This window comes from Manis javanica, chromosome 6 (assembly GCF_040802235.1).
Source record: "Manis javanica isolate MJ-LG chromosome 6, MJ_LKY, whole genome shotgun sequence".
Taxonomy (NCBI): domain Eukaryota; kingdom Metazoa; phylum Chordata; class Mammalia; order Pholidota; family Manidae; genus Manis; species Manis javanica.
The window spans coordinates 39,486,121-39,512,385 of NC_133161.1; the positions used below are offsets into that span (position 1 = coordinate 39,486,121).

General features: G+C 39.8%; 1 long non-coding RNA gene across 2 annotated transcripts in view; it reads left to right on the forward strand.

Annotated features, from left to right (window-relative positions):
• Nucleotides 1-6,803: 6,803 nt before the first annotated feature.
• The window catches only part of LOC118974154 (uncharacterized), a 29,262-nt gene continuing 9,800 nt past the window's right edge, over nt 6,804-26,265 (forward strand). Inside the window, exons 1-3 of one of the 2 annotated variants that reach the window (XR_012132193.1) lie at nt 6,804-7,192; nt 15,327-15,390; nt 15,588-15,797. This is a non-coding gene — a long non-coding RNA (uncharacterized lncRNA). Of the gene's footprint in view, nt 7,193-14,427; nt 15,391-15,587; nt 15,798-26,265 lie in introns of those variants that run through there. The other variant, XR_012132192.1, reaches the window with a different exon arrangement.

Consider the following 26,265-nt stretch of genomic DNA (forward strand, 5'->3'; position numbering starts at 1 on the left):
CTCTCTGGAAAAGGGTTAAATTTTGGATGCAGCTTTATAAACTCAGAGAGTCAGTATTTCCAATGTGATCTGGTTTCAGAGAAGCAGGTATTTTAGTACATATAAAATATAAACAAAGGAGGCATGGATGCACTGCTATTTAGACAAATAAGAGCTACTACTTGAGAACTTCCTAGGCATCAGATATTATACCAAGTGGTTTGCATAATTATTCCTCACAGTAGAACTATTTTCCCCATTTCACAAGTCTTCACGAGGCTTATTATTGCACTAGTGTCAAATGGGGTTAGACTAGGAATCCAACCAGACTTGTCTGCTTCCAAATCATGTGCTTTTTAAACACCATTGCATCATGCTCTGTCTTATAATATTACCAATTAGATAGGAAGTGTTAACTGGGTGCCGACGTGTTTATGCTTTGCTTACATGTTATGTGTTTGCAATGCATGATCCAATCTGAGCTAGGTACTATTTATACATGAGGCCTAGAAAAGCCAGATATGAAATAGTTTTATGACCTCCAAATCCTCAGGGTCCTTTGTTGACCCTCCAACAAACTTGGAAAATAAGATGTCTTTGCTCCTAAGAGTTTTAATAATCAATTCATAGAAAGGAAGGAGCAATCTTTTTCTTTTTTTTAACTTTTGGATGAGGCAGCTGAACGATAAAAAATTCAGTGACTTGCATGGTCTCCTTAGCCAGCCAGTGGAAATGTCAAACTTAAGCTCCTGGGTCTAAACAGCTGTTTCTCTGAAATACTCCTCACCTGAAGGAGCGGCCACTGCCCAGCTCCTGTAACTTTCACGTTGCTTGTCTCCTCTTGGTGGCCTCCAGGAGGCAGGAAGGTGCTCTTTGGTAGAAATAGTGCTCCTCTTCTAATGAACAATGAGACCACAAAGGGTCAATCAGCAGGGGAAACCCAAGGGAGAAAATCAAAGTGCTTTGAAAAGCAGGATCTACAGAAAATTCGGCCTCTCCTGCACACAGAAGTATATATACTATGAGAACACAAAGACCTGCTTTTCATGGCCTTGGCAGAGGGGAGCCCTCATTCTTAGTGGCATGGCACTGGGCAACATAGCCTGTGAGCTATTACAGGGGACAAAGCAGGGGCCAACGCCCTGTACTGAGTTAAATGGCCAGTAGTGACAAGAAGGACAAAACAACTAAGGAAACATATGTGATCTTTCTTCAGGGGTTTAATAAAAATAGCACACACTCAACCAGATAACCGGAACTAGTTACCTTTCCTAATCAGTTGAATGATGATTAAAAAAAATAATTGCAATGACGATCTTATAGGGCTTTTGGGAAGATTTAAAGAAGTGTGTGTGTGTGTGTGTATGGCATGTGCATTATACATATAAATATAGTATATATACTGTATACACTTATTATTTAGCACAGTATTCATGCATGGATTGATTCACTCATTCAAACACATAATAATTGCTGGTTTCCTAGGTTCTTTTCTTTCTGCTCTCCTTCCTTATCTTAACCTAAGTTGTGTCCATATACTTGGGATAGTTCTGAAATCCCTTTTTCTATTTTGATGTGGATTTAAAATACATTGTGGTGGTTTAACAAAAGTATCATCTTCTCTCTTAGCAGAAGAATGATGACTTAGATGATTCTGTCAACTCTAAGCAACTGGCTTTTCAAGATGGTGAACAGCTGGAATTGGAGGGTTTCAGAGGTTGGTCAGAAAAATCTTGCTTTTCAAGTCACAGACACAAAAGGAAAACAAAGAGATGAGTGGAAAAGCATTTTCCTGAATGTGTGCTATTCTCTTAAACTTTATCTTTTCCTCCTATAATCCAGCTGCTCATCAGCCCACAGGATTCCCTCATCTCTGTGGATATTGAATAGCTGGCTGAGCTGGTTATCTTTGGGTGAGGGTGAGAGCATGTTTCCCAGAGTAGAGTTGTCTGTAATTTGCCTCTTACAGTGCCTGAAATGGCATCTCCCAGCACTTCCCCCCCTTGTGCTCTCCCTTGACATCTTTCACAGGCTGTCCTCTTAGTCTTGAGCTCTGAATACCCTCCCACCAACGCTGCTGGCCATCCGCCAGGTCCTCCCAAGCTCTACACAGTCCCACTTCTTGGTTAAATCCTGTGCAGCCTTCGATCTAGCCAGCTGCATAGGGAAATTGGATCCTCTTGTTAGACATTCTAAAAAAAACTACACATTTTCTTCAAAGCACTTGTTGCAGATTAGATTTATATACGTGTTTATGTGTGTGTGTGGTTATTTAATAAGCATCTGTCTTCTCCACAGCACCTATAACTATAGAACAGTAAAGACTGTATCTGTTTCTTTTTTCTTCTCTATTACATCACATCCTGAGTACAGGGCTGGGCGCATGGTAGGCACATATGAATTTATTGCTTGAATAAAGTATCGGTGATGACCCATAAAGAAGAATCAGGCCCATAAATATTCCTAACCCTCAGCTCCACCTAGGATGATGCTGAACTGTCTCTGTAGAGGGGTATTGGCTGAAATAGTGAGTGGAACCACCAGAGTCTTTGGAAAAATCAAGGATGCTTTCAAGGTACATCAAGGCCAATCCTTTTTTTAAACTTGTTTCACAGATTACATAACAGTGGTAGCAGGCACACAATACCCAGGAAAAGAGGAACTGATCTCTCTATTCCATGACTGTGTAGCCTGCCTCTCTAAACAACAGCAGGCCCACAGAAGGGATGTGAGAGTATGTGCCAACCTCTGTAGCCCACCTTTGACGTGCCAAACACTTTGCCTACATCATTTCCTTGAAGGGAAGGACTATAATTCTGCTCATCTGTGTTCCCTAAGGCACCTATCAGTCTAGGACACACAGCAAACATTGTATTATTAACCATTTATTAATGCTTGTCAAATAAATTGCATTTATGAAAAGAGAGACCTATGACATGTGCACAACCATAGATAAGCAAAAACAATAGTGACTTATAAGGACAGGTTTTATATTTTGTGATTTAGAAGAGAGAACTGTAGCTGGGATAAAATTCTGAAAATAGAAAAATGTTTAGTGCTACAGTAGAAAGTGTTGAATTAAAAGGCAATTGACGGTATGTTAATCACTGAGATAAAGTCTTAGGTAACTATGAAAAAATAAGATCCTCAAACTGTAATAAGTAAGGCTAACAGTGTGCTTATTCTGTGGCCCTACCTCCATAGACATACCCTTGTAGCAACCATCAGTGTGTTCTCTGTATTAATGAGTCTATTTCAGTTTTTTTTGGTTACTGCTTATTTTTTTAGATTCCACATGTAAGTGAAATCCGCTTTGCCTTATTTCTTAATGTAGGAAGAAAAACATTCAGTCTCTCCACTAAGTATGTTAGTTATAGACTTTTTCTTCCATGTCCTTGGTCAGGGAAAAAGCTTCCATCTACTTCTAATTTGCTGAAAAGTGTTAACATAAGTTGAACTTTTTCTGTGTAGATTGAAACCATCACATGGTTTTTCTCCTTTTTTGTGTTAAGATGATGAATTACATTGATTGATTTCCGGGTGTCAAACCCACTTTACATTCTTGAGGTAACACTCACTTGGTCATAATGTGTTACCCTTTCTGCATATTTCTGGATTTGATCTGTAATATTTTGTTAAGAATTATTCTATCTGTGTATGTGATGGTATTGGTCCATAGTTTTCCTTTCTTTTAATGTCTTTGCTGTTTTTATTTTCAGGATTATGTTGGCCTCATAATGCAAGTTATGGTATGTTCCCTCATCCCCTGTTTCCTGAAAACACTTGGGTAATATTAATTTTATTTCTTCTTTAAATATTTATGGACTTCATTACTGAGGCCATCAGGGCCTGGAGATTTCTCTGAAAGAAAAAAAATAACCCTCTTAATTAAGGATTCAATTTCTCCAGTAGAGATGGAACTATTCACTTTTCCTATTTCATTTTGTGTTTAGGTAAGTTGCTGTTTTTTTTCAAGGGAATCTTTGATTTCATCTAAGTTGTCATGTTTATTGGAATAAAGTTATTCATTATTTTTTCTGTCACTTTTCCAATACCTGTAGATGTTGTATGGATGTTCCTTTTTCCTTGTCAATGTTAAGAATGTGTGCCTTCTCTCTTATTTGTTATCACTCCTGCCAAAGGTTTATCAACATTAGTAGTCTTTCAAAAGCCCAACTTTTGGGCTAATAAACAATATTGTTTATTAATTAATTTCTGCTTTTATCTTTGTTTTAATCATTGCTGGGAATCTCCAAATATGTCATACACATTCCAATGCTCAAATGTGTTGGAGTACCTGTTCATGCACAGAGGCTAATAACTTAGGAAATGAACCTCCATTTGTCAAAAGTTATTGACTGACTTTGATTGGAAGCTGTTTAACTGTTAGGCATTATTCAGTTAAAGGGGAAAAAGCAAAATAAGCCCTTTAATCAAATAAGAAATCCATACATAAACTCTAATAATATTTGATCTAAGTTAAATTTTACTACTAAGCCTAAATGTGGTAAGTATTCAAGTTCAAGCACCTGGATCATAAAAAACACATCATCTTAATGTGGTATATTGCATAATTAATTGTTCATGGCCAAAATTTTTCAGAAAGACCTTTTGACTATTAATGAGAAAAACAAATTATAGACTTCAACTTTGATTAAGAAGTGACAGTGGTTCATAATTGTACATTTAAATGTATGCTGTTGTTAATTAGCAACTCAGTTTTTTAGCTAATTTAATAGGATTTTTTTTCCTGAGGTGATATAAAGTTGGTGATGCCTCTTACAATTGATGATACCTCTGAATTCAAGAAATAAGTATTTTACAGAGAAACTGAAATTTTCATTGATATTGGTGATCTTTTAGGAACAATAAGAAACCAAATTAAAATAAGAAGAGGAAAAAAATCTGAACTGAGCAATAATCATGGTAGGCAAAGATGAAGCTGTCAGAACACAAAAGCTGCTGGCCCCAAGGGGAGTGATTTCTCAGTCATGTTTGTTCAGAGCTTAAAGAAAAGATTATTTCTTTGCTATTTAAATTCCTCTAGATCTTATAAACAGATATAAAGCTTCCTTATTTAATACTGGAAAGCTAGCATAATTCTGATACCTAACTCTAGCAGAAATAATACATAGAAGAAAAAAACATGTTGCATGCTTATTTATAAATGTCAATTCAAAAATCCTAAATAAAATAGAAGGCCTGCTTCAGCACTATACATTTCAGAAATTCAATGATTAATATTAGAATTTCTAGTAATATCACTGATTACTTGAGCATTTCTCAAATGTCTGATGGAATAAGAAAAAGGGAAGAAGTTGAACTAAACAATGTCAAAGAAATTTCCTGGCTGCATGTCTCCTCAGAGCCTTTAATTTGTTCATATACCAGAAGACACAACTGCCCTCAGTCTTTCCAAACAGTTGATCCTAAAACCTGGCCTCCAGCTTTCTCTCAGGTTTTCTCTGGCCTCCTGCCTCCCTAGCCTCAGCAGTTGGATTTGCCCTCATGGTGGAAAGATGGTCACCTCACTGACGGGATTCACCTCATATTCCAGGACCAAGGAAGGAAAAATGGTAAAAGGACACTTAACAGTGAGGCCACCACTTCAGAAAATATTAGTTATCCCAGGATCTTCAGTCGTTCTGCTTTCTGACTCACAGAACCAGCCTCAAGAACATATGGGCCCATGACTCCCACCAGTGGGTTTCCATTAGTAAAATAAGGAATGATAAATGGTCATAGATAATAATTACCAGGTCAGCCATGAGTATCATTTCAAATGAAGGCTGAAATGTTGGATTCTTCAACACATAAAGGTGAAACATTGGGCTAAGCATTGGGGAGGAAAGAAAACTAAATTAGAGCTATACCTCCCATATGACATAAGTAAATTCCACATGAATAAAAAATGTAATTACCAGGATAAGTCATGGGTAGTATTCATGTAACCATGCAGTGGGGGGTGCCTTTCTAAGCCCAAGGCCATGAGAAGAACCCATAAAAGTAAAGATTAATAGATTTGGTTATGGAAATGTTGAAAACATTTTTGCTATAGCTCCTATGCAAAAAAAAAAAATCCATGAACATAATTCAACAAAATATTTTCAATATATATACTAAAAAGGGTAAATTTCCTTAATATAAGGTTTGATAAAAGAATATAATAAATGGCAACAGTTCATTAGTACATAGTTTGGAAGAGAAGAGAAAATTACCAATTGATACATGAAAATATGGTTAACTTCATTGTTAAGCAAAGAAATGCCAACTGACAAGTTACCATGTTTTATCTACAAAACTGTCATTATTAAGAAATCTGACCATATTCAGTGGCTGAGGTATGTCAGGCACAGACATAATGACCACTAGGAGAAAAACTGAAACTGTTTTTCAGTGGGCAGTTTAACAGTATATATATTAACATCTTTAAATACCTTAAAGGCCACTGCTAATGTTTTATTCTATAGAAATTTTTAGAAATCTGTAAAGGTTTAGCTATGAAATTCTCATCATAATGTTATTTAGAGTGAAAGGTTGGAGAAGCATAAGTGTTCACAATAGGAAATTGATTAAATTTTATCATACAAAAATATTTTATTCTGTCATTACTTAAGCTATACATGAAATTTTGTAATATGGGAATATTCTCCTGATATATTAAAAGGAACATACAGGAAAAAAGAGATTAACAAAGACTAAGAACTAATAAAGACCCATACAGAAGTTCAGATGGACAAAGACCAAGCTGTAAAATGTAGCTATGTGAGGGGATTTGGAGTATATTTTATTTTGTGTTTTTAATCATCTGTAATTTTTCTACAATTAATATGCAATGTTTATAATAACAACAAAAAGCAATACAATGTATTATCTCAATTGTGAATTACACCAAAATATTAACAATGGTTACCTCTGGATGAGAGCACTAGAGGGCTTCTCATTTACATTTTCATTTATAAGCTTTCCTATATTTCCCTTTAATTAACAGGTATAAGTTCTACAATATGAAAAGACATCCTATTTAAAAAAGAAAACAGGGGGCAGAGCCAACATGGTGGCGTGAGTAGGACAGTGGGAATCTCCTCCCAAAAAACATATATAGTTTTGAAACTACAACAAATACAACTAATCCTAAAAGAGAGACCAGAAGACACAGGACAACAGCCAGACTACATCTACACCAGCGAGAACCCAGCGCCTGGTGAAAGTGGTAAGACACAAGCCCCGGCCCGGCGGGACACGAGCACACCTCCCCCCAGCTCCCGGAGGGAGGGAGAGGGAGCCCATGACTGCTAAACACCCAGCCCCAGCCACCCGCATCAGAGCACAGACACAGTGCATGCATGGACGGCTGGAAACTAGGGAAATAGGGCAGCAAGACCTCTGAGCGGGTGCCGAAGCTGATGCCCCTTGGACAAAGAAAAGTGAGGGCTTTTTGAAAGTCTTAAAGGGACAGGGATTTAACAGCTAGATGGAAACAACACAGGTCACAGCCCAGTGGCTGGAAATTACAGGGAAAACCGGGAGCACTAACCCCCTGGGCAACAGCTCTGAGACCTTCTCACGGAGGTAAACAGCCAAACAGCACCCCCCACCACATCCATTACCCCTCCGGGCTCTGCGAAAGCAGAGAAACAGCCTATGGCAAAACACGCCCACAGAAAGGCAGAAAGGAAAATTCCTACACTTCCGCAGGACAAGACACAAAGACCCAGCCTACACGCAATTACACAACAAAAGCCACTAGGGGTCGCAGTTGTCCCACTAAAGAAAGGCCAGGAGCAGGTGAAAAGTTTGGCCTTCCCAGCTGACAGTCAATAGCACCTGTCAACATGAAAGGGCAAAAAAATATGATCCAGACAAGACTAACCCAGACAGCTTCAGCATCTGCTACATCTTCCCCTGAGAAGGAACCTGGGGAGATAGATTTAGCCAGTCTTCCTGAGAAAGAATTCAAAACAAAAGTCATAACCATGCTGATGGACTTGCAGAGAAATATGCAAGAACTAAGGAAGGAGAATACAGAAATAAAACAAGCTCTGGAAGGACTTCAAAACAAAATGGATGAGATGCAAGAGACCATTAATGGACTGGAAAACAGAGAACAGGAACGCAGAGAAGCTGATGCAGAGAGAGATAAAAGGATCTCCAGGAATGAAAGAATTTTAAGAGAGCTGAGTGACCGATCGAAAACGAACAATATATGCATTATAGGGATACCAGAAGAAGAAGAGAGAGAAAAAGGGATAGAAACTGTCTTTGAAGAAATAATTGCCAAAAACTTCCCCAAACTAGGGGAAGAAATGGCCTCTCAGACCACAGAGGTACACAGAACTCCCATGACAAGGGAGCCAAGGAGGGCAACACCAAGACACATAATAATTAAAATGGCAAAGATCAAAGACAAGGACAAAGTATTAAAGACAGCCAGAGAGAAAAAAAAGGTCACCTACAAAGGAAAACCCATCAGGCTATCATCAGACTTCTCAACAGAAACCCTACAGGCCAGAAGAGAATGGCATGATATACTTAATGCAATGAAACAGAAGGGCCTCAAACCAAGACTACTGTATCCAGCACGAATATCATTTAAATATGAGGGAGGGATAAACAATTCCCAGACAAGCAAAAGTTGAGGGAATTTGCCTCCCACAAACCACCTCTTCAGGGCATCCTACAGGGACTGCTCTAGATGGAAGCACTCCTAAAAAGACCACAGAACAAAACACCCAACATATGAAGAAGGGAGGAGGAGGAATAAGAAGGGAGAGAAATAAAGAATCTTCAGACCGTGTTTATAATAGCTCAACAAGCAAGTTAAGTTAGACAGTAAGATAGTAAAGAAGCTAACCCTGCACCTTTGGTAACCACAAACTTAAAGCCTGCAATGGCAATAAGTTCATACCTTTCAATAATCACTCTAAATGTAAATGGAATGAATGCACCAATCAAAAGACACAGAGTAATAGAATGGATAAAAAAGCAAGATCCATCCATATGCTGCTTACAAGAGACTCCCCTCAAACCCAAAGACAGGCACAGACTTAAAGTCAAGGGATGGAAAAGATATTCCATGCAAACAACAAAGAGAAGAAAGCAGGTGTTGCAATTCTGGTATCAGACAAAACAGACATCAAAATAAAGAAAGTAACAAAAGACAAAGAAGGACATTACATAATGATAAAGGGCTCAGTCCAACAAGAGGATATAACCATTATAAATATATATGCACCCAATACAGGAGCACCAACATACCTGAAACAAATATTAACAGAACTAAAGGAGGAAATAGAATGCAATGCATTCAATCTAGGAGTCTTCAACACACCACTCACTCCAAAGGACAGATCCACCAGACAGAAAATAAGTAAGGACACAGAGGCACTGAACAACACACTAGAAGAGATGGACCTAATAGACATCTACAGAACTCTACATCCAAAATCAACAGGATACACATTCTTCTCAAGTGCACATGGAACATTCTCCAGAATAGACCACATACTAGGCCACAAAAAGAGCCTCAGTAAATTCCAAAAGATTGAAATCCTACCAACCAACTTTTCAGACCACAAAGGCATAAAACTAGAAATAAACTGTACAAAGAAAGCAAAAAGGCTCACAAACACATGGAGGCTTAACAACACGCTCCTAAATAATCAATGGATCAATGACCAAATCAAAATGGAGATCCAGCAATATATGGAACCAAACGACAACAACAACACTAAGCCCCAACTTCTGTGGGACACAGCAAAAGCAGTCTTAAGAGGAAAGTATATAGCAATCCAAGCATATTTAAAAAAGGAAGAACAATCCCAAATGAATGGTCTAATGTCACAATTATCGAAATTGGAAAAAGAAGAACAAATGAGGCCTAAGGTCAGCAGAAGGAGGGACATAATAAAGATTAGAGAAGAAATAAATAAAATTGAGAAGAATAAAACAATAGCAAAAATCAATGAAACCAAGAGCTGGTTCTTCAAGAAAATAAACAAAATAGATAAGCCTCTAGCCAGACTTATTAAGAGGAAAAGAGAGTCAACACAAATCAACAGTATCAGAAATGAGAAAGGAAAAATCACGACGGACCCCACAGAAATACAAAGAATTATTAGAGAATACTATGAAAACCTATATGCTAACAAGCTGGGAAACCTAGGAGAAATGGACAACTTCCTAGAAAAATACAACCTTCCAAGACTGACCCAGAAAGAAACAGAAAATCTAAACAGACCAATTACCAGCAACGAAATTGAAGTGGTAATCAAAAAACTACCAAAGAACAAAACCCCCGGGCCAGATGGATTTACCTCGGAATTTTATCAGACATAAAGGGAAGACATAATACCCATTCTCCTTAAAGTTTTCCAAAAAATAGAAGAGGAGGGGATACTCCCAAACTCATTCTATGAAGCTAACATCACCCTAATACCAAAACCAGGCAAAGACCCCACCAAAAAAGAAAACTACAGACCAATATCCCTGATGAACATAGACGCAAAAATACTCAACAAAATATTAGCAAACCGAATTCAAAAATACATCAAAAGGATTGTACCCCATGACCAAGTGGGATTCATCCCAGGGATGCAAGGATGGCACAACATTCAAAAGTCCATCAACATCATCCACCACATCAACAAAAAGAAAGACAAAAACCACATGATCATCTCCATAGATGCTGAAAAAGCATTTGACAAAGTTCAACATCCATTCATGATAAAAACTCTCAGCAAAATGGGAATAGAGGGCAAGTACCTCAACATAATAAAGGCCATCTATGAAAAACCCACAGCCAACATTATATTAAACAGCGAGAAGCTGAAACGTTTTCCTCTGAGATCGGGAATTAGACAGGGATGCCCACTCTCCCCACTGTTACTTAACATGTACTGGAGGTCCTAGCCACAGCAATCAGACAAAACAAAAAAATACAAAGAATCCAGATTGGTAAAGAAGAAGTTAAACTATCACTATTTGCAGATGACATGATACTGTACATAAAAAACCCTAAAGACTCCACCTCAAAACTACTAGAACTGATATCGGAATACAGCAAAGTTGCAGGATACAAAATCAACACACAGAAATCTGTGGCTTTCCTATACACTAACAATGAACCAACAGAAAGAGAAATCAGGAAAACAACTCCATTCACAATTGCATCAAAAAAAATAAAATACCTAGGAATAAACCTAACCAAAGAAGTGAAAGACTTATACTCTGAAAACTACAAGTCACTCTTAAGAGAAATTAAAGGGGACACTAACAGATGGAAAAGCATCCCATGCTCGTGGCTAAGAAGAATTAATATTGTCAAAATGGCCATCCTGCCCAAAGCAATATACAGATTTGATGCAATCCCTATGAAACTACCAGCAACATTCTTCAATGAACTGGAACAAATAATTCAAAAATTCATATGGAACCACCAAAGACCCCGAATAGCCAAAGCAATCCTGAGAAAGAAGAATAAAGTAGGGGGGATCTCACTCCCCAACTTCAAGCCCTATTATAAAGCCACAGTAATCAAGACAATTTGGTACTGGCACAAGAACAGAGCCACAGACCAATGGAACAGACTAGAGAATCCAGACATTAACCCAGACATATATGGTCAATTAATATTTGATAAAGGAGCCATGGACATACAATGGCGAAATGACAGTCTCTTCAACAGATGGTGCTGGCAAAACTGGACAGCTACATGTGGGAGAATGAAACTGGACCATTGTCTAAACCCCATATACAAAAGTAAACTCAAAATGGATCAAAGACCTGAATGTAAGTCATGAAACCATTAAACTCTTGGAAAAAAAACATAGGCAAAAACCTCTTAGACATAAACATAAGTGACCTCTCCTTGAACATATCTCCCCAGGCAAGGAAAACAACAGCAAAAATGAACAAGTGGGACTATATTAAGCTGAAAAGCTTCTGTACAGCAAAAGACACCATCAATAGAACAAAAAGGAACCCTACAGTATGGGAAAATATATTTGAAAATGACACATCCGATAAAGGCTTGACGTCCAGAATATATAAAGAGCTCACATGCCTCAACAAACAAAAAACAAATAACCCAATTAAAAAATGGGCAGAGGAACTGAACAGTTCTCCAAAAAAGAAATACAGATGGCCAACAGACACATGAAAAGATGCTCCACATCGCTAATTATCAGAGAATTGCAAATTTAAACTACAATGAGGTATCACCTCACACCAGTAAGGATGGCTGCCATCCAAAAGACAGACAACAACAAATGTTGGCGAGGCTGTGGAGAAAGGGGAACTGTCCTACACTGCTGGTGGGAATGTAAATTAGTTCAACCATTGTGGAAAGCAGTATGGAGGTACATCAAAATGCTCAAAACAGACATACCATTTGACCCAGGAATTGCACTCCTAGGAATTTACCCTAAGAATGCAGCAATCAAGTATGAGAAAGACCAATGCACCCCTATGTTTATCGCAGCACTATTTACAATAGCCAAGAATTGGAAGCAACCTAAATGTCCATTGATAGATGAATGGATAAAGAAGATGTGGTACATATACACAATGGAATACTACTCAGCCATAAGAAAAGGGCAAATCCTACCATTTGCAGCAACATGGATGGAGCTGGAGGGTATTATGCTCAGTGAAACAAGCCAAGCGGAGAAAGAGAAATGCCAAATGATTTCACTCATCTGTGGAGTATAAGAACAAAGGAAAAACTGAAGGAACAAAATAGCAGCAGAATCACAGAACTCAAGAATGGACTAACAGCTACCAAAGGGAAAGGGACTGGGGAGGATGGGTGGGTAGAGAGGGATAAGGGGGGGGGAGAAAAAGAGGGGTATTAAGATTAGCATGCATGGGGGGGTGGTAGAAAGGGGAGGGCTGTACAACACAGAGAAGACAAGTAGTGATTCTACAACATTTTGCTACACTGATGGACAGTGACTGTAAAGGGGTATATAGGGGGCACCTGGTATAGGGGAGAGCCTAGTAAACAAAATATTCATCATGTAAGTGTAGATTGATGATAAAAAAAAAAAGCAGTTCCTGTGTGGTGACCTCCAATGAGTTCTACACAATGATATAAAGGGCATATAAAAGTGTAGGCAAAGGGTCTATTTGTGTTTATACAGAGGATCAAAGCCTAATTTGGCTATCCCGAAAATGAACTAAGATACGATATGAAAAAGAACTTCCAACATCAGCATTCTTGGGAAGACTCATGCCAGAAGATGATCATCAAAAAACCCCAACAAAGATCCATGCACTGCTACAGGTGTAGATGCACTCATCCCACCGGTTCCTGGACTTGCCATGGAAATGAAGAAGGAGATATCTAAGCTGGCCTGTGCATACAGTAAAACAACAAATTTGACTGGATCTATACTGTTGGAACTCAACCGAGAATTAGGAGATGTGCAAATTGTAGCGCTCCAAAATCTTACAACTACAGACTATTTTCTGTTAAAAGAACATATGGGATGTGAACAGTCCCCAGGAATGGGTTGTTTTAATTTGTCTGATTTCTCTCAGACTGTTCAAGTTCAGTTGGACAATATCCACCATATCATAGATAAGTTTTCACAAATGCCTAAGGTGCCTAACTGGTTTTCTTGGTTCCACTGGAGATGGCTGGTAATTACAGGTATGCTTTGGTTATGTAACTGTACTCCTATTATGTTAATGTGTGCGTGCAATTTAATTAGTAGTTTAAAACCTATACATGCTGAAGTTACTCTACAAGAAGATATGTCAAAGAAATAATCAATCTTCCCAGGTTTTCTTCCGCCTGCTACTTCTATAGCTTTTCTTCTTCCTTCCTAATTACAACCCTTAAATAGAATTCGTGCTACATATCGAATTTACCGAGTATCATAATTCTTCCAAGTGGTAAAGACACCTCAAGACAAATGCTGGGCATAGAAGCCACAGGGCATAAATATGCAAAGAAGTAAAAAGCTAACCTTTTCAAACAATAAGGCTTCTCTCTCACTTACCAACTTAACATTTCCCTGTATGGCCCTGGAAGATGACTGGTTAGCCAGAGATGGGTAAGATTCCTCAAGGGAGGAACAACCTAAGACAGGCACAGTTGCAGGGGGGTCATCAAGTGAGAAATTGGGGATCAACAGAGGCGAGGCTTAGAACCTCCCCCCCTGTTCTGAGAGAAATCTTCTGCATCCGTGGATGTTTTAATGCCCTTGTCTAGCTTGGATTAACACATAGTCTACAGGCACACACCTGATCATCTACATTTGCTCTCTTACAACACTAAACTATGTTTTCTACCTTTATCTTGTATCTACCTACCACTTCAGCATTTTATTAAAAATAATAATAATAGAGAAATGTGGAATCCACATATAAATCAAGTATAAAAATCAAATGAATATTCATATTTGAACTGACTGTTTATAGTTCATAATGCATGAGCAAAACCAAAAGTTTCTGTGATGACTGCCCTTGTAATGTTCACCATGTAACTTATTCACTATGTAAGAATTTGTACTCCATGTAAGAACTTGTTCGTTATGCTTCAGAAGATTGGAGACTGACGAAAATTAGGCTTGGGGTGGATTAAGGATTGTGCATTGAGCATTGACCCCCCTATACAGAATTTTATTGTTGTTAACAACCATTTGATCAATAAATATGAGAGATGCCCTCACAAAAATATATGTATATATATATATGATATATATATATATCATGTATATAAATGTTCAATCACTGTGTTGTACACCTGAAACTAATGTAATACTGTGTGTCAACTACCCTTCAATAAAAAATAATTATCTAAAAAAAAAAGAAAACAGCAACACTTAGATGCTCTCTTTTGCCCTCTAATGTCCAAAGTTCATTAGAAGGTATATATACCTTTTCCTGATGTGGCCCGTACTTACCACAAGCCAGCTCTCTTACTGTCTCCTCTACTGTACTCCAAGGGTGAACTTTCAGTTCTCTAAAACAGCAAAGCCTACTTTCCTTTAGGGCATTTGCTTCTGCCCACATGCCGATTCCAGACTTCTCACAACTCCTTCTCCTGGAAAGTACCCCCTTCCCCTTAACAGGCAGGTTGGTGGGGCAGGTGCCTTGTGCATACCTACATTGCTGCATTCTGTTTGCTTGTCTTTCTCACTCACTGGATTCTAAGTTTCCACAGGGCAGCACCTGATGAGTGATCAGCAGTTACTGTTGTCAGAAGAGGTAATAAATGAGAGAGTGAATGGGAAGCAGCCTCCATGTATTTGATGCTGATGTGGACATCTCATTTATTTTATCTCATTGAATCCTAACCAAGATTTTATGAGGTAGGCATCATTATACCTCTTTTCCAGATAAAGAGACAAAAGTCCAATGAATTGAGGAATTTGGATCACCCTCAAGAGCCCCCAAAACATAGTAAGTGCTAATAATTATGGAATAAAAAAACACTCACAGTTTATGGTCATTTCTCTAAAGCCAAACTAAGTGAAGAATTGAGCCACTTATCTGGATAATTAAAACAAAAAATACCTTGCTGTGAGGATAAGGTTGAGACTAGAAATAGGAAAAGGTTGTTAATTTTACTTTTTCCTTTTTGTCTTGAATTATTTTAGGGCTGCAAAAAGGGCCTGGATTCATCTGCGTTGAAATCCCATGAGAATTTTTACTGGTTGAACCAAAACAGAATAATGAAATGAACACTCCCGGGCAGGAGACAGGAAGACAAAAGCAGACATAAAAGATTATTTCTCTGCATTATTTGGCCTCTATGGAGAGAACCATGATGAGCTTCTGGGAAATGCAGTATTGATGTGATGTAATAGGTGAGCTTTCTTTTTTCTTTTCAAATAATGACTTATTTTATATTAACTGTGGCGTGAAACATTGCCACTAAAGGTTGTTTTTCAGTGCAAGTGAATTGTATTTGATTTCACTCTGCCTTTTTCATCTATTTCAATAGTTCTCATGCTTTGTCAATGAGACTTTATTCATGTCATTATTCGATTTCTAGTTTAGCGTGGGTTGAATGGATTCAAGAGTTTTTTCTTTCCCAAGTCATACCCTTTATTCCCTATTTTGAGTTTTCTTTGATTTTCAAGTGATTCCTCGTCAGCTTGTGCTTACCTCCATATTTCATTTCCTTCTACTGAAAAATAACACTTTGATTGTGTTACAGTTGAGAAAATAGGTGTTTTCAAAAAGTTAAATATTTTGTTTTTTTTAAAGTACAACCTGTACTTAAATTCTTAAAAAGTATTAAAATTCACAACACTGTTTTCTTACTGTTTGCAAATCCCAATTCTACACAAGATTGTTATTGGACCACCAAGACAAACTGAAAGTCAGAATAAAGGGATTTTATTCTGAATACCAATTCAGAGGAGAAAAGTTAATTAGGGCTTGATATTAAGTTTGCCAATCCAAATTAAATAAATATTATTGGTTTTCCCATTTGATTATTTTTATTATTATTTGATAATGATTTATTGTTGTCTAACTTTCAGTTGGCACTAACTTAAAGGCACATATTAAACAAATGTCCATTTTCTTCCTTCTACAAAAGCAAATCTCATGTGTGCCAGGCACTGTGTTAGACACAGTTTCTATTCTCTTGGAGCTTGTGGTCTAGGAGGAAGACAGATGAAATCCCACTAGTGAATGTGTAATCACAAACTGAGATGAGTGCCCTAAAGGCAGGGAGTGCAGGAGCTTCTTTGGGGTGAAAGAGTCAAGTGGCATGTCCACATCTCTAACCTGTGGTCACTGGCAAGTCTGGGATTCCTGCCCTGTCTGATTGCCCTGAAACATTTTCCCTGCTAAATACTTGAGATGAAAAACTTACTAGACCTGACCTGACCTGAATTTTAAAATTCAGATAGAAAGTCTTCTGCTTCTACTTTTAACACTATAGCACATCATATTTTTAGATTTGAAGTAAGAAGCTCCACCTTTTGGCAAACATAAACGGTCAGGGTGGATGTTGTACTTGGGAATGATTGATTGGGTTTAAGGCTTAGTGAGTTCATGTTACGTACTTGATGACTTCACATGGGGCAAGTATTATCTTACCGAGTTGCAGAAAAATACATCTCAGAAGATAACTCACTTGTCCAAGGTCACTTGGCTTCTAAGAAGCAGACTAAATTCAAGCTCATTCATTCAGAGTTGTTTTCCTAGAATCATTTTGGGGAAAAATGTTGAAATTGAAAACATAATGAAAAATCCAGGGTTCATCTTGTAATTGCAAGACAGGCTCATAGAAAGATCCTAGGTGGGGAATATAATGTCCTATGTCCTGGTCATAGCAGGGCCACCAACATCACAGGAATCAGAGTGAGCCATCTTTCTTAAGAGAGAATCAGTTATTTCACGGGTGAAAAACAAGGCTCTTACAACACCAAAGGCATGATCTGTGAAAGAAATAATTGATAAGTGGGACTTCACTAAAATTAAGAACTTCCACTTTGTGAAAGACATCATCGAGAGAATGAGAAGACAAGTCAGGCTGGGAGAAAATATCAAAAGACATACTTGACAAAGGATTGTTTTGAAAGTACACATAAAGCTGTTAAAACTCAACAGTGAGAAAACAAAAAACACAGGTAAAAAGTGGTACAAAGACGTTAACAGAGACCTCACCGTAGAAGAAACACAGATGGCAAATGAGCATATGGAAAAATGTTCCACATCTAATCATCAGGGAAATGCAAATTAAAACAACAATGAGGTACTACTGTATACTTATTAGAATGGCCAAAATCCAGAGCACTGTTAACACCAAATGCTGGTGAGGATGTGGAGTAACAGAGACCCTCATTCATTGCTGGTGGAAATGAAAAATGGTACGGTGACTTTGGAAGACAGTTTGGTGATTAATTGCAAAACTAAATATACTCCTGCCATGCAATCTAGCAATCATGCTCCTTGTTATTAACCCAAAGTTCACTCAAAAACATGCACACAGATGTTTATAACAGCTTTATTCATAATTGCCAAAACCTGGGAATAGCCAAGATGTCCTTAGATAGATAAACTGTGGTACATCCAGACAATGGAATATTATTCAACATTTAAAAGAAATTAAGCCACAAAAAGACATGAAGGAATCTTAATATATATTACTGAGTGAAAAAAGCCAATGGTCTCAATTATGTGTCCCTCTGGAAAACACATAACTATGGCAACAGTGAAACGATCAGTGGTCACCTGGTGTTGGGGAGAAGGAGAGATGAATAGTCAGAACACAGTGGATTTTTGGGATACTATTCTGTATGATAATATAATGGTAGATACAAGTCATTATACATTTGTCCAAACCCGAAAGTGTACAATACCAAGAATGAGCCCTAATGTAAACTATGGACTTTGGGTAATTATGATGTGTCAGGGTTGCATCACTGTAAGGATGTTCCACTCTGGTGGAGGATGCTGACAGTAGGGGAGGCTGTGCTTGTGTTGGGACAGGGGCATTTGGAATATCCCTGTACCTTCCTCTCAATTTTGCTGTGAACCTAAAACTGCTCTAAAAAATAAAGTCTTCAAAAAATAAAATAAAAAACAAGGCCTGTATAATATTTACTTTATCCAGTTCCCCAGATGATAATCTCTGATTATCCAGTTGGATGGGTGATGATTTCATTTTTTTCTTGAAGAAATCTTTATGTTCTAGGAACATATTTTTAACCTTTTTTTTAGAAATCAAGAGGGAGTCACATTTGTCAGAAAATCAAAATAGAGTTGGGGGGACATTGAGGCAGGGCCAAACACATCCTCACTCCAGTGCAAATTTTAACTTTAAACTGTGTGAAACCACAATGTCTCAAGGACCAAAGTGAGTTTTGCTGACGGCGACCTTCTAGTTTTTCAAAATATCAGCTGCTGTCTGCAACCACATAGATCTAAAATTTCTCTTATCAGCCCTTACTTAACTTAAGCATGCTCACCTCCTGCCAGCACCAATCATAATTTTACAAACAGCTTATATGATTTTTTTCTTAACCTTGTGGCTTTTCCCTTTTTAAGCCCCTTCCATTTTAGAGTCTGATGAGAGGCAATTCAAGTGCATTTTGAATCTGTGTCTCCCAAGCTGCAGTCCTAACAAACCATAAATAAAACTTTAACTGGACCAGGATTTTTGCTTCATTTTTTGATTGACAGGTCTGCTCCTTTGCTCTCCCATCTCTTTTCTAGTTTGTATCCTGATTTCTATAATAATGTGAGTTGTGTTTGACAAATATTAATTTATGATCTTGATCCTTCTGTTTCCTGGGTGCATATTGTGATCACTAGTGTATTAACAACTTAGCATTTGTGGGAAAGGGGAATTTGTAGGAACTTGTAGGAAAGACACATGTGTACATACTTACTAGTTTCCAAGTTATTTACATAATATAGAAAGAGCATTTAATCCTCACTACAGCACTATAAGTCTATTTTATTACCACTATTTTACATATGGGTAAACAAAGACTCAAAATCAAGATCCTATATCCCATATAGTATTTGGCATGAAGTAATTACACTGTAACAATTAAATCTGTTGCATTGGGGGGGGGATGGTATTTAATGACGTTACTCAACAGTGCCATGAAATAACACAATTAGGGGCCCAATTTTAGGTTGGAAGTTCATTTTCCCAGTCCTGTTACCAGAGCATGCAGAACACTGATCCTGCAGAAGATCGCAGCTGCCAGAGCATCTGCCAACAGCAGGAGGAGGGGTGGGGAGTGGCCACAGCATCACAAGCCACTCTTAGGTTAATAAGCAATGGCTAAGGACTGTGGAAAGGCAAGAAGGAGATATTCCTCCATAATAAGGAAACAAAGAAATGGATCAGAGTCCCCCAGAACTAGACCATTAGGCATGTTCATTAAAGGTTACTACCAGTCACATGGTGAGCAATGTCTGGACCTTTTTATCCAAACTGCTTGCCTATCCTTTAGAGCTAATCGAATAGAACCACATTTATTCTAGCAAATTGTACATGGCTCCGCATCACAGAGAAAGGGCTGACTCTATCTACTAATCTGGATATCATCTTCCTAAGGGCCTAAATGAAAGAACCCCATGTAAGTGTTGTTCAAGGAGGTGTCCAAATAACAGAAGATGCCACTAGATGGCCATGGAGGACAGGTCCTCACCATGGTGAGATGCATGCAAACTGCAGCTAGCTGTTGGGGCAGGATTAGATGCTCTGCCTAAATGGGGAGGAAATTTTTTTAATAGGAAGAGAAGAAAAGGGAGGAGAGGGGAGCCAGTGGATGCTGTTGGAGGAGAGGAAAAAGACAGTAGCGTCAGGGACCATACTGTCAGAAGGTGACTTAAAAGCACATAGCAGGAGGTTCTTATTTTCTGTGGGATGTCCTCCTCTGCCCCCTAAGGACTCTTTGGTAAGGTCTGCATTGTTCTCCACTGCTTTCCCATTAATGGATTCTTAGCAGAAAATCAGCCTAGGGCTCACTATCTGGGTTGGTGCTGGGCAGTGACAAGGCAGGAGCCCTGGGGGCGGTGGGGGGGACAGCACATCTTTGGTGCATTTCCTTCATCACTCAGAGTGCACATTCTGATACCCCAGGGGAGTGGGGAAGAAAAAGAAGAAACAAAAGAAAGGAAGGAAGAGGGAAGGGAAGGGAGAGAGTGAGTGGGAAGCAGCCCAGTCCTTAGGATTGTTTCATTTATCTGTATATGTGCAGAGTTTCTGATTTGAACTTGAGTCTCTCTGACCTCAAAGCCTTGCGTTGTCTACTACAGTGTAAGTGCACAACAAAATCCCCATTTCTAAGTCAGCCTGCAACATAAACTCACGTTGGTTTTAAAAATCAGAGGAAATTTTAGTGGTTCCCCATGACCATCCACAGTCTCAGGAAGGCTTTCACAGCCTCCCCTCCAAATGACTGTTGGTCTAATCTTATTTACTGCCTCCAGTCACAGCTCCAGTCTGCAGCATTCCATGCTGTCAGCTGTCTTCCTCTCCACATCCTTTTGCCTCCCTTTCCCCCCACCGAAGTCCTTTGTGTTCCTCACATCCCTTTGCATCACCCCACGCCCTTCAGGAGAGCTTTTAAGTTCTCATGACCCTCTGCATCTCCCATCTCACGTTGAGGTCATCTTTAGCCGTCTGTACATGCTCCCATGGACCCAACACCGTGCAGGGCACAGATAATTATTGTAATAAATATTGACGGTATTGAATTTAAAGATGACAGGTCTGGACCTTTATTTGCAACTCACTTTAATGACCTCTAAATGTTTCACCTGGAAGATAGGAAAATCAGGATTCAGTGGTCTAACACAAAATTCAAATGCAGCAAACCCAGCGTGGCTATATTGTAAGCGACTACTCCTTCTCCTGGTGCTCGATTAGGTAGTTGCCTGCCCAACCTGATTATGTGTTTATGTTAAACCCAGTGAAGAACATGAAATGGTGCTGGATAAAGAAAGGCTCATTGATTTTGTTTCATGCACGCAGCTCATCTTCTGTGCCTGTGTGCCAGGCACATCCAGGGCATTTTTTTAGGTGAGACACGGGCTTGTGTGAGCACATTAAAGGGGCCTCGGTGACTGCTCTGGGAGATGCACCTGCTTTGATGCCATTGAAATTTTCAATTTCTTGGCAAAATCCTCACACCAGCTGAAACTATAACTATAGCAGACCCCAGGGGGCTGTCTGCACTGCCCTCAGGTTCATGGCCAGCAGACTTGCTCTGCAGGATGCTAGAAATACAGTGCCTGCCTCTTTCTTAACTTCCTATTTGGCAAAGAGGAGAGTGCATCCTCTCAGGAAGGCCCAGGGAGACAGAGACCAGTGTAGTAAATAAAACATCCCATCTATTGAAATGATACCCATTTACTCCATGAGCATTTAAAACCAAATAGAAGCAAACATAAAATTACAAAGTGGTTTACAGCCTTACTTGTTACTGCTAACATTATTCGTTGCAGCTACATACTGCCTTCCTTTAAAAAGGTCCCAAAGCACTTGTGAAATGTTGTCTGGACACAAAAGAGAGGATCCTTGTGAGTGTATCCTGTCCCTGCTTCAACAGGCTTCTTCTCCAAGTTCAGCATCATTTGAAGATAAGGAAGGACAAATGGTACAGAGAGAAGGTAGGTTGGACAGGCAGATAGACAAAGATATAAGACAGACAGAGCTAGAAAGAAAGAGAAAAAGACATAGGGAAGGAAATAAATAGAGTTGGAGGCATAAACAGAGACAGACTGATGTACAGACAGACCACCCAGGCTGCTCCCAGACAGCCTTCACACGAGCCAGTGCCTAGGGCTGTTGTGGGCTAAACTGCACCCAAGGTGGGTTTCCCTCCCAAGCACTGCTCCCCTGCAACACTCCCCATCTCCACTCCTACCCCCAAAACACACCCACCCTCTAAGATGCCTGTGTTGCCATGTGGGACCCAGCTTGGGAAGGCAGTGGCAAGGAGATGCTTCAGAGAGGAAGAGAGGAAGAAACAGACTCAAGGAAAGGGAATGTGGGCCATCAGCCATGGAGAGAAGACAAGGAAGAGAGAGAGAAGCTGGACGATGCTGTGACAAGGGTGGGTACCTCTGGGAAGCCATTTTCACATGACAAAGCAAACCTGGGAGTGGGCCTGGGAGAGGGTGGGAGAGTATCTTCCAGGGCCGCTTCAGTTCCCGGGGGTCCAGGCTTTCTGGGAGGTGGGGTGGGGGTCTTTTCCCTGCTTTATATCTCAAGTGGCAGTACTCCAGCTTTTAGGGCTGATCCTTCCTTTTAATATTTAAATGATAGTGGCTTATATTTAAGAAATATATGCTTAAGTCTATAGAGCTCAAGAGTTGTTTTATTCTGCAATGGGTATGTCTGATGCCACAAAAATACACAATAAATAAAATAAAACCTTTTTAAATACATAGAGAAAGAGAAACAAAGTAAATGAATTATAAAAATCAAGAAAAGAGTGGGTCAACCCTTGCCAAATGGATGGGAAATTGGTGCCATTCCTGCATTCCCCCGGGCCTTGCTGGCTCTGATTTTCTGAGCTGGCCAAATCCTCTCATCATTTGTCTTCTGTTTGCTGGTACTCCCTTCTTCCCACCTCACGTGGACCCACACAAGGACGATCGCCCCTTTCTCCCTGATTCCCAGAGAACCCTGCACAAGGCAGGTGAGCCAAGATCCTGGGCCAATGGTTGGGGGCAAGGCTTACAGTACAGAGCATCAAAGGACATACATGAAAATTAAACATTTTTAAATCAAAATTTGCAAGCACTATTTGCCTTTATGGTTTTCAAATGAGTAGTACCTGTTAATATCTTATTTGCATAGTATAGCAATATTTTCAATAGAGTGAGACAGCTGAAGGGTGGCCATTGCTGTTTCATTGATGGAGGGCCAGCTTCAGGCATTTTGCTCATTATCTCTTCTGCTCAAGACCCATCCTCCTGTCATAATGCTCAGCTGATTCTCTTTTCGCCTATACCTTCTCCTTCTCCCTGTCCACACAAACTTTGAATTCAGCTCAGTTTCTTATGCAGAAACACTCAGTTCTCTTATGTTCTGTTCCCTGCTTCCAAACTCTTGTGTCTGATTGTGGAGTAGGAGAGGGAGCTGCACTCTGTAGAGCCACAGGTCTATGAATTCATTTGCTTAAGCAAAAAATGATTTGACCCCTGAAAGCAATTATGTTAGCAGAGAGCAGAAGCATCAATGCAGTGTTTATTTTCAATAGCAATTAAAAAAATTCTTCCTACACCAAACTGTGGCCTCACCAAAGAACCCTATTTAAAATGTGGCAATCAGCAGCAATTTGTATGGGAACACAGTCTGCAAAGCCTGCAGCAGAAAAGCAGTGCTCTTTAAAATGAGCTGTAAGAATGCTGCTGTCATCAGATTTTCCTGGGTCGCTAGCTGGAAGAGACACCTAAGGCAATGTGAAGAATGCTGCCCCACCCCATGCTCCCAGCCTGGTGAGCCGCCCAACTAGCATTGTGGTCCTTGACCCGGCCCTCCCTCTGACAGCTCTCGTCTGTCTGTTTTACTCTGGATATATCCTATTCCTGGAAAATCTGCTTTCCTTGCCCTGTCCCCATGCTGTCGAATCTCTCAGGCTTCATATGAGCATGACTTACAAAACTCTGTCCCTCACATCATTTTGCCAGAACAAACATTCACAGGCAACATAAAATCCTTAGGAGCATCATCCCTGCCCTGTCATTTATTCCTCTGCCCTCCCAACTCCTTCAAGATGTTTCTTGTTTCTTGCCAGAGCAGCTTATTCCAGCTTTCACTTTGAGGGAAGCCAGTGCATTCTCTGCCTTGCTTCTGGAACTCTGGACCATCAGAAAGAACCATGCGAACATCACTGGTCCAACCAAGACCAGCCAAAGGCCTCTTTCTTCTAGACAAGACCACCTTGGAATCTTTTGATTGCAGTAAAATGAAAGTTTCAGGACAATAAAAAATAGAAACTTATTCAAGGGTCTCACTTTCTCACCCCCTATTAAATGAAGTACTAGATAAAATTTAAATAGCATCTGCACTCTTGGACAAAGGAGGGCTTCTTCAGCCACAGAGCCTCCAGGCCCCAGACCTGCAGAGGGCCCCAGTGAGTGCATGCTGGTCTTTGAATCAGCCAAAACTCAATGAGTACACAGCACGACCTTTTTCAGGGCAGGATAGCTATCTCCACCCTCGTTATTTCATTCAGGCCAGAAGTTATGATCATAATCTTATTTTACCAGATTTGGATTGCTATGAGGTAAAGGTCATCCTAATTTTGGTAGAAACATAAAAGCAAGTAAACATGATTTCCAAACAAATGGACTTTGAACCTAGGGTTTGAAATATTCTTCTTCATTGTAATTGTAATTGCCCTGCAGAGGGACATTTAGACCTTGTACCTTTCCTTAAAATATGCAACTAACAGTCTCTGCCTGTTAATCCTATCTGCTTCCCTGGGAACTGTAAGGGTTGGAGCCAGGGGTCTCCTTTAGCAAACACCTGCCAGCAAGTGGTGCTGTTCTAAGAAGATCATTTGCCTTCCTTGAGAAACCCCTGCCCTGGTGCTTTACAGGCTGTGGATAAAGTGAAGGTTCCTGTGGCTAGGATTTTCACCTGGCCCTGGTTGGCTAGCTTACTACAATATGTGTGGGCAATATGTTGTTAATGACTCTATATAAAGAGCTCCGCCCAGTGCTCTGGGTGACACGATGGCTTAGCTGTAGGAGAGCAGAGACAAGACTGGAGTGGTGGCAGCACCGAGGATGGCTGTGCAGGTAGAGAGGCCCAGAGGCAGAGACCAGCTTGCTGCATGCAGACTCTCTCTGAGTGGATGGGATTCTAGTGATTGACATGAAGAATGTTCTATTGTCATTTCTTTGGTCATATTGAATCCATAGTGAACTTGCCTGGGGCTGAAACTCATTGGCAAGACACAGGTACTCCTGTGTTCTGCCTCAGTGACTGGTCGGGGACTGGCAACCTCTTCATCCTGAGCAATCAGAGTCCTTCCCAGGGAACCTAGTAATGGAAGCTCAGGAGAGACAGCCATTTCCTCTCTGGAGGTGAGACTGGGAAAGTGTTAGTCCAGAGCCATCAGCTGCCCTCAGACCCACTGCATGTCCCAAGCCCACCTGCAGGCGGAGAGAAGGGACCCAACACAAGAGAAGCCGAGGTGAGTGACACAGGGCAGGGGTGGGCATGAGAAGTACCCTGGGTACAGCCCTCTCAAGGTTCTGCTTTTAGGTTGTGTTTTTCTTTTCTGATGTTAGTTTTGACTTTCTAAACTACTCTGATCTCCCCAGTAAATATTTTTATGCTTATATGAATCTAAGTTGGTTTTCTATACTCGGAACTCAACGAATCCTGCCTAACAAATGGCCCCTAATTGATCTTGTGCCAATGGCCCATTCTCAGGAGACTGTAACATGCTCTCCCAGGAGCAGCAGCTGCCCTTTTCCTTCCTCATATTCCTATAACCTAGTGCATTCACAAGACCCTCTGAGTATCTCTTTTGGGAATAAGCAAGATGAAGTAATAATGATAACAGTGCTGATTTATGGATTTCAAAGCCCTTTCACATACCTTGTCTCAAACGTCAAGAATATCCAATCTATGGTATCTTTATAGTAGAAAGTTGATGTTTATCAGATATCACAGCCCAATAAAAACATCCTGTAGACCTTTAGCTTCCTTCCCTCTTCTTATCTAATCTTAATTTGGCTTTCTAAGCAGGCTTCCTTATTGGGGAAAGAAGGAGCGAATGGCTGGGAGAAAGAGGGGAAGGGTGATGAAAATATTTGGTCAGCTTGGTTGCA